We start from the raw sequence: 14,682 nt of genomic DNA, 5'->3' as shown, positions 1-14,682 counted from the left end.
TGGAGAAAATTGAAAGGACCGATATAGAAATGTGGTTGCCTTTTATTCATGTCAGTTTTTTTTAAATATATATCATATATATATATATGTTGCTGACAATATTCATATCCATTGTCTGGGGAGGGAGAGTGTACCTACCTACCTACCTACCTACCTACCAACTACCATGTTACACTTGGAGTAACCAGCTGCTTCTTTTCACCTGACAGTGAGGCGGTGCATGCCTATGCGATGATAATGTCATGAATAGTCAATGTTTTGGTAGGAGCCAAATGCAGGTCAAAGAGGCAGTGCTGACATTCGTCCGTTTATTCACAAAAACACAAGAAACACAAATACACCCATGGGATTACTGTCTGTTTCACATGGAAGCACAAGAACAGAACACAAATTACAAACTGGCATGTGTGAACAGAACACAGAGTGTAATATCATACAGGGACTAGCTCAACACACTGAAACCACAACAAACATGAGAGCAGTAAGTTTACTTTTTTTTAGGAGGAGCATGACCTCTGTGTTTAAAGCATCCCCGGGCCTGGTCTTACAGTCTGTGTCTACAAACATCTACGAGAACTTAGCCCTGGAGGACTGGATCTACGACCACATGGACCTGCAGAACAATCCACATGTGCTGCTGTTGTGTAGGAACTCCCCCTGTGTGGTGGTGGGCAGGCACCAGAACCCCTGGCAGGAGAGTGACATGAAGGTGCTGAGGAGCTCTAAGGTTCCTCTGGCCAGGAGGAGGAGTGGAGGAGGAACGGTGTTCCATGACCTGGGCAACGTCAACCTGACCTTCTTCACCTCCAGGAAGCAGTACGACAGACACAGGAACCTGAGGCTGCTCACCACGGCTCTGAAGAAGCTCTCCCCACGGCCGGACGTCCACAGCACTGACCGCATCGACGTGCTGCTCAACGGACACTACAAGATCTCTGGTACAGCAGCTAAGCTGGGTGGTAGCGTGGCCTACCACCACTGCACTCTGCTGTGCTCTGCGGATCGGGCTCTGCTCTCGGCGGCACTCTGGCGCGATCTGGAGCAACGCCACGGCCAGCGTCCCCTCGCCTGTCAGGAACCTGCAGGAGGAAGGCCTGGCTCTGGACTTCCGGACCGTCATGAGCGCCGTGGCAACGCAGTACAACACAGAGTATGGTTGCAGTGTACCAGTGCAGCGGGTGGATCCAGGTGATGAGCAGTTGTTTCCTGGCATCACCAGACTGGCCAATGAGCTGGACGTTCGGACGCACGACTAAGTTCACCGTCTACGCCAGCTCCGTCTCCACAGCCCAGTGTTCGCTACCATGCAGGTCAAGAATGGTACGTTTATGTTTTTAATCATAACAATACTGTATGTGCATACACATTAATACATATTAAGGTTCACTGTGTTCTGTAATGTTGCATCTTGTGTAACTGCCCATAAGAGTGCAGTGTCTGTGTTTTAAGGATCCTCAGACAATATAGCAGCATGCATAAGAACAGTAAACCTTATAAACAGAATACATACTAGAGGGGAATTACAGTGAGTGTAGAAGTACACATCTAGGGTCTTGACAATGAAACACATGTAACCAGATGTCCCTGGTGGACATTTTGGCCAAAGTAGCCCATCTCTACAGTTTAAGCTCACAGAGTAGAGGCTTTACAATGGTAAACCATCATTTTTGTTTTGCGTTATTGTCCAGGCAGGAGGAAACGACCACGGGTGAACGATGTCGTGATGTACAGGGAGATCCCAGGGGAGAGAACTTCACTTTTCAATTAGGCTTTAGACACAGATGTGTTTTTTTCATATTTTGTATTTCAGAACCACATGCAACCAGTGGTGCAGCCAGAACGCTAGTATAGGCTGGGCCTAGGCAGGAGTGGGTGTTTTTCGGGATGGGGGTTTATTATTTATTTCTTTATATGTTATTTAATTCAGAATATTGACAGGTGTCGCATCCGTTTGGCCGCCTCCAGGCAAAACACTGAGGCCAATACCCACACGCAGCCAGTGGCGGATTTAACAATTTGGGGACTCCAAGTATGGAGCATTTTTATAATATTAAAATGTGCCCCCGGGACACAGGAAATGGCAGATGGAGATGGCCTTCCAGACCGCACTGCAGCTGCTAAGGCCCAACATCGTATTGATTATGGGGATCTCTTTGACGAAGGGGGCTTTATCTCACTAAAGGTAAGAGTATCTTCTATCTAGACAGTATATTTGTCTCTCAATCCCAGATGATGATGATGCTTATAAAAATGACTGCTGTGATACAATGCTGTCTGTTGTTGTACATGACTCCAGAGCAGTTTATTGTATTTCATGTACATGTAAGGTATATTCCATTGATGCTTATTTTCTGTTTCATGTGAGAATTAAAATTCATTTCCTGGCATCACCAGACTGGCCAATGAGCTGGGAGTGGACGTTCGGATGCACGCCCAAGTTCACCGTCCACGCCCTACTCCATCTCCACGACGACGCATCCACCGCCTCCACCTATCACAGCCCGGCGTCTGCTACCATGGAGGTCAAGAACGGGTTCATGAAACGCTGCGAGATCGTATTGATTATGGGGATCTCTTCGACGAAAGGGGCTTTATCTCACTAAAGGCAAGAGTATCTTCTATCTAGACAGTATATTTGTCTCAATCCCAGATGATGATGATGCTTATAAATATGAATGCTGTGGACTGTAATACAATGCTGTCTGTAGTTGTAAATGACCCCAATGCAAAGTTTGGGGGTTTACATGTAAGCTATATTCACTTGATTCTTATTTTCTGTTTCATAAAATCCATTTCCTGGCATCACCAGACTGGCCAATGAGCTGCGGTCTTGGGAGTGGACGTTCGGACGCACGCCCAAGTTCACCGTCCACGCCCTGCTCCGTCTCCACGACTACGCATCCACCGCCTCCACCAATCACAGCCCGACGTCCGCTACCATGGAGGTTCAAGAAGGAGTTCATGAAACGCTGCGAGATCCGGGCGCCATCCGATTGGCTGCCGGCGGAGGCGTGTGGCGAGTTCTCCTCGCTGTTGGCTGCAGGTTCTGTCCGGGTATCATGGCGGCGGTCACACAAATTGTGGTACGACTTTATTTTTTGCAAAATTGATTATGGGGATCTCTTCGACAAAGGGGGCTTTAGCTCACTAAAGTCAAGAGTATCTAATATCTACAGTATATTTGTCTCAATCCCTGATGATGCTTATAAATATGACTGCTGTGGGCTGTGATACAATGCTGTCTGTTGTTGTACATGTATGTGTATTTTATGAACATGTAAGGTATATTGCATTGATGCTTATTTTCTGTTTCATGTGAGGTGCTTTTATGTTGTTATTGGATGTCAGTGTCTGGTGGTATTGAGCTTATTTTTCGGATTTGTTTTGGTCATTGAAAAGGTTTAAGGCTTAAGCTCCCTGATGACACTAAACTGAGAATTAAAGGGATCCCTCTTCTCCCTGGCATCATCTTCAAGTCGGTCTGAAAATAGACTGTTTTGGTGATTTCTTGAGTTTTAACTGAGTTTTAACTGGGGTCGTTTAATTAGCGCTCCCCACTAACGTCTAGTTTCTTTATTTTACCTTTTCCCTGTTAGGAAAAGCTCAGTGTGGGTCAGGAGAGGCAATGACATCTACCAGAACTTAGCCCTGAACGCATCAAACCAGTCTGGTACGCTGGTCGTGGTGGACCAGCTGCAGCTCCTTCTACAGGAAACAAGGAAGGTCATCTGACCGAGTTGACACGCTTCCTGGACACCAACCTTTGACCCGGAGGCTTTCAAAGACCAGTAACCCCTGACCCTTGACCCGCCTCTGACCCCATCCCTATCGGCCTACAACCTACTGTACTACTACAGGGTACTACATAGTGACTCCATTGTACTCATATGTGCAGATATTATATACTATGTATTAACCCTGTATAATCCAACATTAATGAGGCGTATTAATATTAAAATGTGCCCCCGGGACACAGGAAATGGCAGATGGAGATGGCCTTCCAGACCACACTGCAGCTGCTAAGGCCCAACATCGTATTGATTATGGGGAGCTCTTTGACGAAGGGGGCTTTAGCTCACTAAAGGTAAGAGTATCTTCTATCTAGACAGTATACATTACATTACATTCATTTAGCAGACGCTTTTATCCAAAGCGACTTACAATAGGTGCATTCAACATAGGTAGGGAACGAAACTACTAATCACCAGAGGTCTTAAGTGCATTTCCTGTAAAAACAAGCAACCAAGAGTATACCTAGCGCTAAGGTAAAAGTGCAATGTATCAGCTATCTACTTTCATAAACACCTGAGATAAAATAGCCAAATCAAATGAGCACGAGCTAATAGATCCAATACAACAATAGTTCCTACAACTGTATAGTTCCTACAACAGTATATTTGTCTCAATCCCAGATGATGATGATGCTTATAAAAATGACTGCTGTGGGCTGTGATACAATGCTGTCTGTTGTTGTACATGACTCCAGAGCAAACTTTATTGTATTTCATGTACATGTAAGCTATATTCCGTTGATGCTTATTTTCTGTTTCATGTGAGAATTAAAATTCATTTCCTGGCATCACCAGACTGGCCAATGAGCTGGGAGTGGACGTTCGGATGCACGCCCAAGTTCACCGTCCACGCCCTACTCCATCTCCACGACGACGCGTCCACCGCCTCCACCAATCACAGCCTGGCGTCTGCTACCATGGAGGTCAAGAACGGGTTCATGAAACGCTGCGAGGAGATCGTCTTGATTATGGGGATCTCTTCGACGAAAGGGGCTTTATCTCACTAAAGGCAAGAGTATCTTCTATCTAGACAGTATATTTGTCTCAATCCCAGATGATGATGATGCTTATAAATATGAATGCTGTGGACTGTAATACAATGCTGTCTGTACTTGTAAATGACCCCAAAGCAAAGTTTTGGGGTTTACATGTAAGCTATATTCACTTGATTCTTATTTTCTGTTTCATAAAATCCATTTCCTGGCATCACCAGACTGGCCAATGAGCTGCGGTCTTGGGAGTGGACGTTCGGACGCACGCCCAAGTTCACCGTCCACGCCCTGCTCCGTCTCCACGACTACGCATCCACCGCCTCCACCAATCACAGCCCGACGTCCGCTACCATGGAGGTTCAAGAAGGAGTTCATGAAACGCTGCGAGATCCGGGCGCCATCCGATTGGCTGCCGGCGGAGGCGTGTGGCGAGTTCTCCTCGCTGTTGGCTGCAGGTTCTGTCCGGGTATCATGGCGGCGGTCACACAAATTGTGGTACGACTTTATTTTTTGCAAAATTGATTATGGGGATCTCTTCGACAAAGGGGGCTTTAGCTCACTAAAGTCAAGAGTATCTAATATCTACAGTATATTTGTCTCAATCCCTGATGATGCTTATAAATATGACTGCTGTGGGCTGTGATACAATGCTGTCTGTTGTTGTAAATGTATGTGTATTTTATGAACATGTAAGGTATATTGCATTGATGCTTATTTTCTGTTTCATGTGAGGTGCTTTTATGTTGTTATTGGATGTCAGTGTCTGGTGGTATTGAGCTTATTTTTCGGATTTGTTTTGGTCATTGAAAAAGTTTAAGGCTTAAGCTCCCTGATGACACTAAACTGAGAATTAAAGGGATCCCTCTTCTCCCTGGCATCATCTTCAAGTCGGTCTGAAAATAGACTGTTTTGGAGATTTCTTGAGTTTTAACTGAGTTTTAACTGCGGTCGTTTAATTAGCGCTCCCCACTAACGTGTAGTTTCTTTTTTTCGACCCACTTGAAATCCATCCAAAATGACATCTAGGAGAACTTAATTAGCCCTGGAGGACTGGATCCACGACCACATGGACCTGCAGAACAACCCACATGTGCTGCTGTTATGGAGGAACACCACGGCCATTATCCCCTCGCCTGTCAGGAACCTGCAGGAGGAAGACCCGGACAGCTTGTTCAGCTTTACACTTTATATAAATGGATTCAGTTTACATTTTGGAGAAAATTGAAAGGACCGATATAGAAATGTGGTTGCCTTTTATTCATGTCAGTTTAAAAAATATATATATATCATATATATATATATATATAAAAATATATATATGTTGCTGACAATATTCATATCCATTGTCTGGGGAGGGAGAGTCTACCTACCTACCTACCAACTACCATGTTACACTTGGAGTAACCAGCTGCTTCTTTTCACCTGACAGTGAGGCGGTGCATGCCTATGCGATGATAATGTCATAAATAGTCAATGTTTTGGTAGGAGCCAAATGCAGGTCAAAGAGGCAGTGCTGACATTCGTCCGTTTATTCACAAAAACACAAGAAACACAAATACACCCATGGGATTACTGTCTGTTTCACATGGAAGCACAAGAACAGAACACAAATTACAAACTGGCATGTGTGAACAGAACACAGAGTGTAATATCATACAGGGACTAGCTCAACACACTGAAACCACAACAAACATGAGAGCAGTAAGTTTACTTTTTTTTAGGAGGAGCATGACCTCTGTGTTTAAAGCATCCCCGGGCCTGGTCTTACAGTCTGTGTCTACAAACATCTACGAGAACTTAGCCCTGGAGGACTGGATCTACGACCACATGGACCTGCAGAACAATCCACATGTGCTGCTGTTGTGTAGGAACTCCCCCTGTGTGGTGGTGGGCAGGCACCAGAACCCCTGGCAGGAGAGTGACATGAAGGTGCTGAGGAGCTCTAAGGTTCCTCTGGCCAGGAGGAGGAGTGGAGGAGGAACGGTGTTCCATGACCTGGGCAACGTCAACCTGACCTTCTTCACCTCCAGGAAGCAGTACGACAGACACAGGAACCTGAGGCTGCTCACCACGGCTCTGAAGAAGCTCTCCCCACGGCCGGACGTCCACAGCACTGACCGCATCGACGTGCTGCTCAACGGACACTACAAGATCTCTGGTACAGCAGCTAAGCTGGGTGGTAGCGTGGCCTACCACCACTGCACTCTGCTGTGCTCTGCGGATCGGGCTCTGCTCTCGGCGGCACTCTGGCGCGATCTGGAGCAACGCCACGGCCAGCGTCCCCTCGCCTGTCAGGAACCTGCAGGAGGAAGGCCTGGCTCTGGACTTCCGGACCGTCATGAGCGCCGTGGCAACGCAGTACAACACAGAGTATGGTTGCAGTGTACCAGTGCAGCGGGTGGATCCAGGTGATGAGCAGTTGTTTCCTGGCATCACCAGACTGGCCAATGAGCTGGACGTTCGGACGCACGACTAAGTTCACCGTCTACGCCAGCTCCGTCTCCACAGCCCAGTGTTCGCTACCATGCAGGTCAAGAATGGTACGTTTATGTTTTTAATCATAACAATACTGTATGTGCATACACATTAATACATATTAAGGTTCACTGTGTTCTGTAATGTTGCATCTTGTGTAACTGCCCATAAGAGTGCAGTGTCTGTGTTTTAAGGATCCTCAGACAATATAGCAGCATGCATAAGAACAGTAAACCTTATAAACAGAATACATACTAGAGGGGAATTACAGTGAGTGTAGAAGTACACATCTAGGGTCTTGACAATGAAACACATGTAACCAGATGTCCCTGGTGGACATTTTGGCCAAAGTAGCCCATCTCTACAGTTTAAGCTCACAGAGTAGAGGCTTTACAATGGTAAACCATCATTTTTGTTTTGCGTTATTGTCCAGGCAGGAGGAAACGACCACGGGTGAACGATGTCGTGATGTACAGGGAGATCCCAGGGGAGAGAACTTCACTTTTCAATTAGGCTTTAGACACAGATGTGTTTTTTTCATATTTTGTATTTCAGAACCACATGCAACCAGTGGTGCAGCCAGAACGCTAGTATAGGCTGGGCCTAGGCAGGAGTGGGTGTTTTTCGGGATGGGGGTTTATTATTTATTTCTTTATATGTTATTTAATTCAGAATATTGACAGGTGTCGCATCCGTTTGGCCGCCTCCAGGCAAAACACTGAGGCCAATACCCACACGCAGCCAGTGGCGGATTTAACAATTTGGGGGCTCCAAGTATGGAGCATTTTTATAATATTAAAATGTGCCCCCGGGACACAGGAAATGGCAGATGGAGATGGCCTTCCAGACCGCACTGCAGCTGCTAAGGCCCAACATCGTATTGATTATGGGGATCTCTTTGACGAAGGGGGCTTTATCTCACTAAAGGTAAGAGTATCTTCTATCTAGACAGTATATTTGTCTCTCAATCCCAGATGATGATGATGCTTATAAAAATGACTGCTGTGATACAATGCTGTCTGTTGTTGTACATGACTCCAGAGCAGTTTATTGTATTTCATGTACATGTAAGGTATATTCCATTGATGCTTATTTTCTGTTTCATGTGAGAATTAAAATTCATTTCCTGGCATCACCAGACTGGCCAATGAGCTGGGAGTGGACGTTCGGATGCACGCCCAAGTTCACCGTCCACGCCCTACTCCATCTCCACGACGACGCATCCACCGCCTCCACCTATCACAGCCCGGCGTCTGCTACCATGGAGGTCAAGAACGGGTTCATGAAACGCTGCGAGATCGTATTGATTATGGGGATCTCTTCGACGAAAGGGGCTTTATCTCACTAAAGGCAAGAGTATCTTCTATCTAGACAGTATATTTGTCTCAATCCCAGATGATGATGATGCTTATAAATATGAATGCTGTGGACTGTAATACAATGCTGTCTGTAGTTGTAAATGACCCCAATGCAAAGTTTGGGGGTTTACATGTAAGCTATATTCACTTGATTCTTATTTTCTGTTTCATAAAATCCATTTCCTGGCATCACCAGACTGGCCAATGAGCTGCGGTCTTGGGAGTGGACGTTCGGACGCACGCCCAAGTTCACCGTCCACGCCCTGCTCCGTCTCCACGACTACGCATCCACCGCCTCCACCAATCACAGCCCGACGTCCGCTACCATGGAGGTTCAAGAAGGAGTTCATGAAACGCTGCGAGATCCGGGCGCCATCCGATTGGCTGCCGGCGGAGGCGTGTGGCGAGTTCTCCTCGCTGTTGGCTGCAGGTTCTGTCCGGGTATCATGGCGGCGGTCACACAAATTGTGGTACGACTTTATTTTTTGCAAAATTGATTATGGGGATCTCTTCGACAAAGGGGGCTTTAGCTCACTAAAGTCAAGAGTATCTAATATCTACAGTATATTTGTCTCAATCCCTGATGATGCTTATAAATATGACTGCTGTGGGCTGTGATACAATGCTGTCTGTTGTTGTACATGTATGTGTATTTTATGAACATGTAAGGTATATTGCATTGATGCTTATTTTCTGTTTCATGTGAGGTGCTTTTATGTTGTTATTGGATGTCAGTGTCTGGTGGTATTGAGCTTATTTTTCGGATTTGTTTTGGTCATTGAAAAGGTTTAAGGCTTAAGCTCCCTGATGACACTAAACTGAGAATTAAAGGGATCCCTCTTCTCCCTGGCATCATCTTCAAGTCGGTCTGAAAATAGACTGTTTTGGTGATTTCTTGAGTTTTAACTGAGTTTTAACTGGGGTCGTTTAATTAGCGCTCCCCACTAACGTCTAGTTTCTTTATTTTACCTTTTCCCTGTTAGGAAAAGCTCAGTGTGGGTCAGGAGAGGCAATGACATCTACCAGAACTTAGCCCTGAACGCATCAAACCAGTCTGGTACGCTGGTCGTGGTGGACCAGCTGCAGCTCCTTCTACAGGAAACAAGGAAGGTCATCTGACCGAGTTGACACGCTTCCTGGACACCAACCTTTGACCCGGAGGCTTTCAAAGACCAGTAACCCCTGACCCTTGACCCGCCTCTGACCCCATCCCTATCGGCCTACAACCTACTGTACTACTACAGGGTACTACATAGTGACTCCATTGTACTCATATGTGCAGATATTATATACTATGTATTAACCCTGTATAATCCAACATTAATGAGGCGTATTAATATTAAAATGTGCCCCCGGGACACAGGAAATGGCAGATGGAGATGGCCTTCCAGACCACACTGCAGCTGCTAAGGCCCAACATCGTATTGATTATGGGGAGCTCTTTGACGAAGGGGGCTTTAGCTCACTAAAGGTAAGAGTATCTTCTATCTAGACAGTATACATTACATTACATTCATTTAGCAGACGCTTTTATCCAAAGCGACTTACAATAGGTGCATTCAACATAGGTAGGGAACGAAACTACTAATCACCAGAGGTCTTAAGTGCATTTCCTGTAAAAACAAGCAACCAAGAGTATACCTAGCGCTAAGGTAAAAGTGCAATGTATCAGCTATCTACTTTCATAAACACCTGAGATAAAATAGCCAAATCAAATGAGCACGAGCTAATAGATCCAATACAACAATAGTTCCTACAACTGTATAGTTCCTACAACAGTATATTTGTCTCAATCCCAGATGATGATGATGCTTATAAAAATGACTGCTGTGGGCTGTGATACAATGCTGTCTGTTGTTGTACATGACTCCAGAGCAAACTTTATTGTATTTCATGTACATGTAAGCTATATTCCGTTGATGCTTATTTTCTGTTTCATGTGAGAATTAAAATTCATTTCCTGGCATCACCAGACTGGCCAATGAGCTGGGAGTGGACGTTCGGATGCACGCCCAAGTTCACCGTCCACGCCCTACTCCATCTCCACGACGACGCGTCCACCGCCTCCACCAATCACAGCCTGGCGTCTGCTACCATGGAGGTCAAGAACGGGTTCATGAAACGCTGCGAGGAGATCGTCTTGATTATGGGGATCTCTTCGACGAAAGGGGCTTTATCTCACTAAAGGCAAGAGTATCTTCTATCTAGACAGTATATTTGTCTCAATCCCAGATGATGATGATGCTTATAAATATGAATGCTGTGGACTGTAATACAATGCTGTCTGTACTTGTAAATGACCCCAAAGCAAAGTTTTGGGGTTTACATGTAAGCTATATTCACTTGATTCTTATTTTCTGTTTCATAAAATCCATTTCCTGGCATCACCAGACTGGCCAATGAGCTGCGGTCTTGGGAGTGGACGTTCGGACGCACGCCCAAGTTCACCGTCCACGCCCTGCTCCGTCTCCACGACTACGCATCCACCGCCTCCACCAATCACAGCCCGACGTCCGCTACCATGGAGGTTCAAGAAGGAGTTCATGAAACGCTGCGAGATCCGGGCGCCATCCGATTGGCTGCCGGCGGAGGCGTGTGGCGAGTTCTCCTCGCTGTTGGCTGCAGGTTCTGTCCGGGTATCATGGCGGCGGTCACACAAATTGTGGTACGACTTTATTTTTTGCAAAATTGATTATGGGGATCTCTTCGACAAAGGGGGCTTTAGCTCACTAAAGTCAAGAGTATCTAATATCTACAGTATATTTGTCTCAATCCCTGATGATGCTTATAAATATGACTGCTGTGGGCTGTGATACAATGCTGTCTGTTGTTGTAAATGTATGTGTATTTTATGAACATGTAAGGTATATTGCATTGATGCTTATTTTCTGTTTCATGTGAGGTGCTTTTATGTTGTTATTGGATGTCAGTGTCTGGTGGTATTGAGCTTATTTTTCGGATTTGTTTTGGTCATTGAAAAAGTTTAAGGCTTAAAGGACAACTTTGGTTTTTTACAACCAAGGTTTATATTTTAGCTTGTAATTAAAGTAAATAAATGATGAGTGTAATTTTTTTTTCATTTACTGCTTTCTATAGTTTTAGCATTTTTTGCGATATTTTTTACAGTGGGCGGGGGCATTCTGTCCGGTGGCTAAATATGCCTTTTTTACACAATAAAAAAGGTCCGGCTGTCTGAGATGGCCAGATGTGAGTTATTGGGGGCTAGAAGAGCTACTGTAAATAATAATAAAGAAAACGCCGGGTTAATGTGTTAAGAAAATGCATATTTAGCCACCGGACAGAATGCCCCCGCCCACTGTGAAAACACTGTAAAAAAGATTGTGAAAATTGCTAAAACTATAGAAAGCAGTAAATTTTAAAATTTTAACACTCATCTTTTATTTACTTTAATTACAATCTAAAACATAAACATTGGTTGTAAAAAACCAAAGTTGTCCTTTAAGCTCCCTGATGACACTAAACTGAGAATTAAAGGGATCCCTCTTCTCCCTGGCATCATCTTCAAGTCGGTCTGAAAATAGACTGTTTTGGAGATTTCTTGAGTTTTAACTGAGTTTTAACTGCGGTCGTTTAATTAGCGCTCCCCACTAACGTGTAGTTTCTTTTTTTCGACCCACTTGAAATCCATCCAAAATGACATCTAGGAGAACTTAATTAGCCCTGGAGGACTGGATCCACGACCACATGGACCTGCAGAACAACCCACATGTGCTGCTGTTATGGAGGAACACCACGGCCATTATCCCCTCGCCTGTCAGGAACCTGCAGGAGGAAGACCCGGACAGCTTGTTCAGCTTTACACTTTATATAAATGGATTCAGTTTACATTTTGGAGAAAATTGAAAGGACCGATATAGAAATGTGGTTGCCTTTTATTCATGTCAGTTTAAAAAATATATATATATCATATATATATATATATATGTTGCTGACAATATTCATATCCATTGTCTGGGGAGGGAGAGTCTACCTACCTACCTACCAACTACCATGTTACACTTGGAGTAACCAGCTGCTTCTTTTCACCTGACAGTGAGGCGGTACATGCCTATGCGATGATAATGTCATAAATAGTCAATGTTTTGGTAGGAGCCAAATGCAGGTCAAAGAGGCAGTGCTGACATTCGTCCGTTTATTCACAAAAACACAAGAAACACAAATACACCCATGGGATTACTGTCTGTTTCACATGGAAGCACAAGAACAGAACACAAATTACAAACTGGCATGTGTGAACAGAACACAGAGTGTAATATCATACAGGGACTAGCTCAACACACTGAAACCACAACAAACATGAGAGCAGTAAGTTTACTTTTTTTTAGGAGGAGCATGACCTCTGTGTTTAAAGCATCCCCGGGCCTGGTCTTACAGTCTGTGTCTACAAACATCTACGAGAACTTAGCCCTGGAGGACTGGATCTACGACCACATGGACCTGCAGAACAATCCACATGTGCTGCTGTTGTGTAGGAACTCCCCCTGTGTGGTGGTGGGCAGGCACCAGAACCCCTGGCAGGAGAGTGACATGAAGGTGCTGAGGAGCTCTAAGGTTCCTCTGGCCAGGAGGAGGAGTGGAGGAGGAACGGTGTTCCATGACCTGGGCAACGTCAACCTGACCTTCTTCACCTCCAGGAAGCAGTACGACAGACACAGGAACCTGAGGCTGCTCACCACGGCTCTGAAGAAGCTCTCCCCACGGCCGGACGTCCACAGCACTGACCGCATCGACGTGCTGCTCAACGGACACTACAAGATCTCTGGTACAGCAGCTAAGCTGGGTGGTAGCGTGGCCTACCACCACTGCACTCTGCTGTGCTCTGCGGATCGGGCTCTGCTCTCGGCGGCACTCTGGCGCGATCTGGAGCAACGCCACGGCCAGCGTCCCCTCGCCTGTCAGGAACCTGCAGGAGGAAGGCCTGGCTCTGGACTTCCGGACCGTCATGAGCGCCGTGGCAACGCAGTACAACACAGAGTATGGTTGCAGTGTACCAGTGCAGCGGGTGGATCCAGGTGATGAGCAGTTGTTTCCTGGCATCACCAGACTGGCCAATGAGCTGGACGTTCGGACGCACGACTAAGTTCACCGTCTACACCAGCTCCGTCTCCACAGCCCAGTGTTCGCTACCATGCAGGTCAAGAATGGTACGTTTATGTTTTTAATCATAACAATACTGTATGTGCATACACATTAATACATATTAAGGTTCACTGTGTTCTGTAATGTTGCATCTTGTGTAACTGCCCATAAGAGTGCAGTGTCTGTGTTTTAAGGATCCTCAGACAATATAGCAGCATGCATAAGAACAGTAAACCTTATAAACAGAATACATACTAGAGGGGAATTACAGTGAGTGTAGAAGTACACATCTAGGGTCTTGACAATGAAACACATGTAACCAGATGTCCCTGGTGGACATTTTGGCCAAAGTAGCCCATCTCTACAGTTTAAGCTCACAGAGTAGAGGCTTTACAATGGTAAACCATCATTTTTGTTTTGCGTTATTGTCCAGGCAGGAGGAAACGACCACGGGTGAACGATGTCGTGATGTACAGGGAGATCCCAGGGGAGAGAACTTCACTTTTCAATTAGGCTTTAGACACAGATGTGTTTTTTTCATATTTTGTATTTCAGAACCACATGCAACCAGTGGTGCAGCCAGAACGCTAGTATAGGCTGGGCCTAGGCAGGAGTGGGTGTTTTTCGGGATGGGGGTTTATTATTTATTTCTTTATATGTTATTTAATTCAGAATATTGACAGGTGTCGCATCCGTTTGGCCGCCTCCAGGCAAAACACTGAGGCCAATACCCACACGCAGCCAGTGGCGGATTTAACAATTTGGGGACTCCAAGTATGGAGCATTTTTATAATATTAAAATGTGCCCCCGGGACACAGGAAATGGCAGATGGAGATGGCCTTCCAGACCGCACTGCAGCTGCTAAGGCCCAACATCGTATTGATTATGGGGATCTCTTTGACGAAGGGGGCTTTATCTCACTAAAGGTAAGAGTATCTTCTATCTAGACAGTATATTTGTCTCTC

General features: G+C 45.4%; 3 pseudogenes across 3 annotated transcripts; all 3 read left to right on the top strand.

Moving 5' to 3' along the window:
* The first annotated feature begins 508 nt into the window (after positions 1 to 508).
* Positions 509 to 1,256, top strand: LOC311045196 (lipoyl amidotransferase LIPT1, mitochondrial-like; annotated as a pseudogene). The gene has a single exon. The product of its transcript is annotated as a lipoyl amidotransferase LIPT1, mitochondrial-like (transcript).
* A 5,255-nt stretch (positions 1,257 to 6,511) lies between these two features.
* LOC311045195 (lipoyl amidotransferase LIPT1, mitochondrial-like) lies at positions 6,512 to 7,259 on the top strand (annotated as a pseudogene). Its single transcript has one exon. The product of its transcript is annotated as a lipoyl amidotransferase LIPT1, mitochondrial-like (transcript).
* Positions 7,260 to 12,969: 5,710 nt separating this feature from the next.
* LOC311045194 (lipoyl amidotransferase LIPT1, mitochondrial-like) lies at positions 12,970 to 13,717 on the top strand (annotated as a pseudogene). Its single transcript has one exon. The product of its transcript is annotated as a lipoyl amidotransferase LIPT1, mitochondrial-like (transcript).
* Positions 13,718 to 14,682: the final 965 nt, after the last annotated feature.

Source organism: Gymnoscopelus microlampas (assembly GCF_963454915.1).
Source record: "Gymnoscopelus microlampas genome assembly, chromosome: 5".
Classification (NCBI taxonomy): domain Eukaryota; kingdom Metazoa; phylum Chordata; class Actinopteri; order Myctophiformes; family Myctophidae; genus Gymnoscopelus; species Gymnoscopelus microlampas.
This window is presented reverse-complemented; position numbering and strand designations above follow the sequence as displayed.